We start from the raw sequence: 7,089 nt of genomic DNA, 5'->3' as shown, positions 1-7,089 counted from the left end.
AGAAAAGTCTCCGTAGTACCTTGATGACTGCCTCTGCCATAGTGGAGGTCATGAGGACTACCTCTAACCATTTCGAGTTGGCGTCCACAACTACTACCCTGTTTCCCCAAAAATAAGACCTGCCCGGATAATAAGCCCAATCGGGCTTTTGAGCGCATGCACTAAAATAAGTCCTCCCCTGAAAATAAGCCCTCCCTGAAAATATTGCAACACAGCAGCAGCCATGAGGTGACCACCCTCGCCGCCTCCTGCACCTCAAAAATAATAAGACTTCCCCAAAAATAAGGCCAAGTGCTTATTTCAGGGGTCAAAAGAAAATAAGACCCTGTCTTATTTTCAGGGAAACACGGTAGGAATTCTGGCCATGAACTGGGCCAGCAAAATCAATATGCACCCTAGACCATGGTGCTTGAGGTCGCTCCCACTCCTTAGCGGGCGCCTCTGGGAGAGCTGGTCTGGACTCCTGGCATGGTGTGCAGGTAGCCACCCATTCTTTGATCTCCCTGTCCATGTTAGGCCACCACATGTAACTCCTGGCCAAAGACTTCATCCTGACAATTCCAGGATGCCCTACGTGTAAAGCCTCTAATACTGCAACTCGCAGTTTGGGTGGAACAACGACCCGGTCCCCCCACAGCAAACCGCCATTAATAACAGACAATTCATCTCTCTTACAATAATACCTTTTGAAATCAGACCCAACAGGCCCCTTGGGCCACCCCCTCCACATCCAGTTCAAAATTTGTTTGATGGTGGAGTCTTTTGCAGAGAGGCGGGCAACATCACTAGACGAGACAGGACCAGTCTCTAAGCAGTCAATAAGAAGGACTGGCATCTCGGGGGTAGGGTCTGCAAGAAGTTCTGGCAGCAGGCAGCGACTCAAGGTGTCGGCATGCCCCAAAGTGGTTCATAACTAGTTCGAAGTCACGGCTGTAGAGGTACTCATGGAACCTTTTTACACCAGCCACTGCAGCCAAAGCCTCACGGTCCAGCTGGCTGTAGTTCTGCTCGGCAGCAGACAAGGTCCTTGAATAAGAGGCTATGGGAGCCTCATTTCCATTGGGCATGCAGTGGCTGAGGATGGCTCCGATGCCAAATGGGGAAGCGTCACAAATCAACACCAGTGGCAAGGTCTGGCTGTATTGCATCAGGAACGTGTCTGCTGACAGAAGTATTTTTACCGCGGCAAATGCGGCTGCCTCAGCCCTGCTCCAGGACCGCGTTCTTCTCCAGGAGATGATGTAAGGACTCAGCAATGATGGCTTTCTGTTTAAGAAAGACACTGTAGAAATTAAGGAGCCCGAGGAAAGGCTGCAGCTCAGTTTGATTGCGAGGTGTAGGGGCGTTCTGGATTGCTTTAATTTTTTTCATGGTCGGGTGAATCCCAGAGCCGTCGATTAGGTACCCTAAGAATTCAACCCTTGGCACTTTAATTTGGCATTTTACTTTTTGAGACGGAGGCCTTTGTCTGTAATTCTGTTCAAAACAGTTCGTAAATGCTTGAAAACTTGTGCCTCATTTGCAGCCGATACCAAGATATCGTCAAAATAGGAGACGACTCCTGGAATCCCCTGCAAAAGCCGTTCCATGATGCTTTGGAACAGTCCAGGGCTGATACTAACTCCAAATTGCAGGCGGTTACATTTGAATGCACCCCTGTGCATCACAATGGTTTGGGCCTCTGCTGTAGCGCCATCTACAGGCAATTGTTGGTATGCCTGCACCATGTCCAATTTAGCAAATACTTTGCCAGGGCCTAAAGAATGTAATAAATGCTGTACAATGGGTACAGGGTAAGCACTTTGTTGTAACGCTTTATTGATTGTGCATTTGTAGTCCGCGCAGATGTGGAAAGACCCGTCAGATTTGACAAGTGTCCCTATAGGGGTCTCCCAGCATGTGTGATCAACTGACTCTAGGATTCCCTGGTCTACGAGCTTGTCAATTTCCAGATCAAGTTTGGGGCAAAGAGCGAAAGGTACTCTCTTGTGTTTTAGCCTTATGGGGCTATGTTGGGGTTCAAATTAAAAGAGATTGGAGTCCCCACATACTTACCCAGACTGGTGCCAAAGACGTCCTCGAACTCCTTAAAAATTGCTTCGGCGCTCTCCTCTTTCAAGGTGTTGATACCGGTCACTTCTAGGCCCAGGTCTTCAAACCAGTCAAGCCCCAGGAGGCTCTGCAGGTCGCCGCTGACCACCGTCACTGGGAGTTGGCCACTGTAGTTTTTGAATTGCACCCAGAAGGTGCCCCGGCCCACGATGGGGACTCGATTCCCCTGGTAATCGCGAAGGTGGATGTCAGGGGCGCGCAGATGCTGCTTCTTCAGGCTAGGGATAGCTCACTTGAGTGTAGACCATGGCATGATGGTCAGTGATGACCCCGTGTCAATCTCTATTTCGCATGGAGAGCCCTCGATGAGGACTGTGACCTTCAACGTTTTTGGCCGCCTAGTGCGGACTTGGCTGATTGATGTGTGGTAGGTGACTCTGGTCTCGCCCTCTGAGCGCCATGGTGGCTGCTGCCGTGTCCCTTGGTTGGGCCTCTGCTGGTGGTTAGGTCGGCTTCTGGGCTGCCAGGTCATCGTGGGGTGTTCACTTCTGCAAACCTTGGCAATGTGCCCCTTTCGCTCGCAGTGCTGGCAGACAGCTTCATGGAAATGGCAAGACCATCTGGCTTAGTCTCCTCTGCAGCTTGCGCAAGGGAAACGCAGTTTGAATTTGCACGCCAGCTTGGCACGGTTACTGCGCATAAGGCAGCTGTCATCTTTATCTTCTGAGCTCTCAGCCTCTGCAACTTTGCAATGTACGTCTGCGCTCTTTTGCGCATCTTGTGGAGTGCTTTGGTGCTGCAGGGTTTCTGTAGACTTAGCAGCCGATTCAGAGGCCCTGGCTTCATCCAAGGCAATTTGTAGAGTGAGGTTAGATTTGGCAAGTAACCTCCTCTGTAAATTAATATTCCGCACACCGCATATGATGCGGTCTAGTATAAGTTAGTCGAGGTCTCAGAACTCACAGTATTCTGGGGCCTTCCTTAGCGCCACAATGTACTCGTTGATTCATTCACCTTCCTTCTGATCACGAATATTAAATTCATGCCGGCGGATGTGCTTAGATGGTTTGAGAACGTTGTGTGTCCTCAGAGTCTGTTGGAGCACAGACCAAGCGACCGATTGTAGCGGCGTTGACTCAGATAGGCCTTTGGCTGTTTAGAATACTTCCCATCCACAGTAACCCAGGAACATGTTCTTCTTGCGGCCTTCAGAAAGGCCCATGAGGTCGTTGGCTTCGAGGAAGCAGTCAAACCTCAGCATATATGATTCCCAGTGTTTGGTGACGGGGTTGTACGGAGTTGGTGGGACGTGCATGGCCATTTTGTGTTCTGAGGGTGTTTTGAGCTCGCTGCTCAAAAATGGCTGCTCAGAGCCACGCTAAGCTCCAGGCTGGATTTACTTGCTTGATTGCTACACTCTTTTTGGTTCGCCTACTTGCCTTTCAATCCCATCCTCATCACCAGTGTTAGATCGGGTAATGGAAAGGCATACTCAGGCTAACGGCAACAACAGCTCTTTATTATAACAGAACAAGTATGTACAATCTAGCGAAGGTTCACTCTGACAAGTAGCCCTTTTATAGGGAGCTGTCAGACCCTTCGACCAATGAGAGTAAACCTCTGTTCCCACTGGAACAGAGGACCTTGGTGGAAACCATTGTAACAGTTGCTAGTATCTAACACTACTCAAAAAGAAATTGGTTCTAAAACAACTTTCAATATTTTTTTGTAACCTAATACAGACACAGATCTCTTATCAGGCTTATTTTTAAAAACATATTAGAATTGGAGTTGAAAACAACATTTATGAAATGTTTCAAACATTCTCAAAGGTTTTTAAAAAGTACAAATGCATTAAAAATAATAAAACAATCATTAGCACAAAGTAATCTGTAAGTAAACACATATAGAGTAATGTAAGAAGAAAACTAAAACATGTACACCATAAAGTTAATTTATACATAGAAATACAAACTCATGCACATTTTAGGCATACCGACTAATGAACAAAATGAACATAGTTACAAAAGCTCTTACAGAGAATTGACTGCTTTTTATTCCTCTGTTAATTGACTAAAAGGATTTGCAAATGCTGAATGGAAATCTTTGGCATCAATATTTAATAAAGGGCTGTAATAAGATGCTAATCATTTTATAAGATTAAGTAGATAGATGTGAGAAGATGATTTAGTGCATAACTGCTGATTCCAGAAAGTGCTAATTAAATCCTTATCGAACATAAACCAAAATTAAAGAACAGGTTCAAATTGAAAAGAAAAAACAGTCCTGGTTTATTACCTAAATAGGCTTTTTGTTAGTATGCTTGAGGAAAGAAAAATAGAAAATTGAAGAGAGTCTAATCTATAATCCAAGTCCTTACTGAATAATCTGAATAACAATACACTCCAACACAGTAAAACTATACCTCACTGGCTAGTACAGCCAATCCTAATTTAATGCTTTCCAAAGCAATAAGGATTTTGAGTTTATTATTGTTAGCTGCACAAACATTTAGACTGGATTTAGCATTTTTGTTCATCTATCAAGCCCTTTCTGTGGACTTGGAGTAGGCAGATATTGAGTAGAACTGTGAATTCTTGTCCCATCTTAGATACATGACAACTGGGTAGGTGACTTAGGCCAATTACTGTCTTTCAGCCCAATTCACCTTGCAGGTTTGTTGCTGTGAGAAAATAGGAGGAGAAAGTAATATTGGATATGTTAATTACCTTCCGTTATTTATAAAAATAATAAAGATGGGATTTAAAAAATCAATGCAGCATACAATATTAATTAAAAATGAAATACAGCAAAAATGTCAAAAACAAATCAATTAAAAATGTAAAATGCAGACAGCAATTTGGGTAGCTGTTGAAATTAAGGACATGTTTGTGCACATATACATCTCTTTTCAATTTCCTAAAAACTATTGCCAATTTGTATTGAACCCTGCTATATGATTTGTATAACCACAGAAGATAATTATTTTCATACCCCCACTGAGTCAATACCAGCAAAATGTGGTTCAGTCAGTAGGACATTTTTTCCAACTGAAAAAACAGAGTAGCCACAGGTATTAAAAAGGCATTTCCTTAAGTAACCTGTCCCAAATTATGTAGAGTTGTATTCATCATTGAGTTACTTATAAAGTAATAAAGGTGTGATAAATATATAATAAATAAAATTAAAAAGTTAAGACAAAACAGCTCCAATATCTGTCAGATTTTATAGATATCTTTGTAAATAGCTGGAGAGTTCACTGAATAATTGAAATACAAACTTCTGCACTAGCTTTAATCATCCGATCACTGTTCCCCACCCTATATGAGGAAAACGCCTATAGAGCATGCTACAGAGATTAAAAAAAATATTTTGCATGTAGTTTTCCGTGAAGCAATCTGATCTACCCTTCTGGATAAATCCTTATATTGTAGTATAATACAATACAATAGTAGAGTTGGAAGGGACCTTGGAGGTCTTCTAGTCCAACCCCCTGCCTAGGCAGGAAACCCTATACCGTTTCAGACAAATAGCTATCCAACATCTTCTTAAAGACTTCCAGTGTTGGGGCATTCACAACTTCTGGAGGCAAGCTGTTCCACTGATTAATTGTTCTCACTGTCAGGAAATTTCTCCTCAGTTCTAAGTTGCTTCTCTCCTTGATTAGTTTCCACCCATTGCTTCTTGTTCTACCCTCAGGTGCTTTGGAGAATAGTTTGACTCCCTCTTCTTTGTGGCAACCTCTGAGATATTGGAACAATGCTATCATGTCTCCCCTAGTCCTTCTTTCTCTTAAGCTAAACATACCCAGTTCCTGCAACCGTTCTTCATATGTTTTAGTCTCCAGTCCCCTAATCATCTTTGTTGCTCTTCTCTGCACTCTTTCTAGAGTCTCCACATCTTTTTTACATCGTGGCGACCAGAACTGAATGCAGTATTCCAAGTGTGGCCTTACCAAGGCATTATAAAGTGGTATTAACACTTCACGTGATCTTGATTCTATCCCTCTGTTGATGCAGCCTAGAACTGTGTTGGCTTTTTTGGCAGCTGCTGCTGCACACTGCTGGCTCATATTTAAATGGTTGTCCACTAGGACTCCAAGATCCCTTTCACAGTTACTACTACTGAGCAAGGTATCACCTATACTGTACCTGTGCATTCCGTTTTTGTTGCCTAAATGTAGAACCTTACTCTTTTCACCATTGAATTTCATTTTATTAGATAGTGCCCAATGTTCAAGTTTGTCAAGATCCTTCTGTATTTTAAGCCTGTCTTCTGGAGTGTTGGCTATTCCTGCCAGCTTGGTATCATCTGCAAATTTGATGAGTTCCCCATTTATTCCCTCATCCAAATCATTGATAAAGATGTTGAAGAGTCCTGGGCCCAAAACAGAGCCTTGGGGTACTCCACTGCATACTTCCCTCCATGTAGATGCAGTTCCATTGAGAACTACACGTTGAGTGCGGTTGGTCAGCCAGTTACGAATCCATCTGGTGGTGATGCTGTCTAATCCACATTCTTCTACTTTATCTAGTAGTAGGTTATGGTCTACCTTATCAAAAGCCTTACTGAAGTCCAAGTAAACTATATCAACGGCATTCCTCTGGTCCACTAATTTTGTCACATTATCAAAGAATGCAATAAGATTAGTCTGGCATGATCTGTTTTTGACAAATCCATGTTGGCTTTTGGCTACTACTTTGTTTGCTTCTAGGTGTTCGCAAATTCGTTGCTTGATTATTTTTTCCAGAATCTTTCCTGGTATTGAGGTTAGGCTGATAGGTCTGTAGTATATTAACTCTTTCTCTCACTTCGTGGCACTCTCCAAGTTTTATTACTATTGTTTACCAAACAATGTCTACCGCCACCAAAATATTCAAATCTCAAAAAACTATTTCTTGATTCTGGAAAGTTTACTTTAAAAAAAACTACTAGACTGTCATCAATACAGTCACAACAATATACTCTAGAATTAGAGCAAAACCTTTTTAGTGTTCCTTGGAAACTTCTTTCCCCAGATATTTGGGTCTTTTCCTA

This window comes from Natrix helvetica (assembly GCF_964273705.1).
Source record: "Natrix helvetica genome assembly, chromosome: Z".
Lineage (NCBI taxonomy): Eukaryota > Metazoa > Chordata > Lepidosauria > Squamata > Natricidae > Natrix > Natrix helvetica.
Note: the sequence above shows the minus strand (reverse complement) of the source record.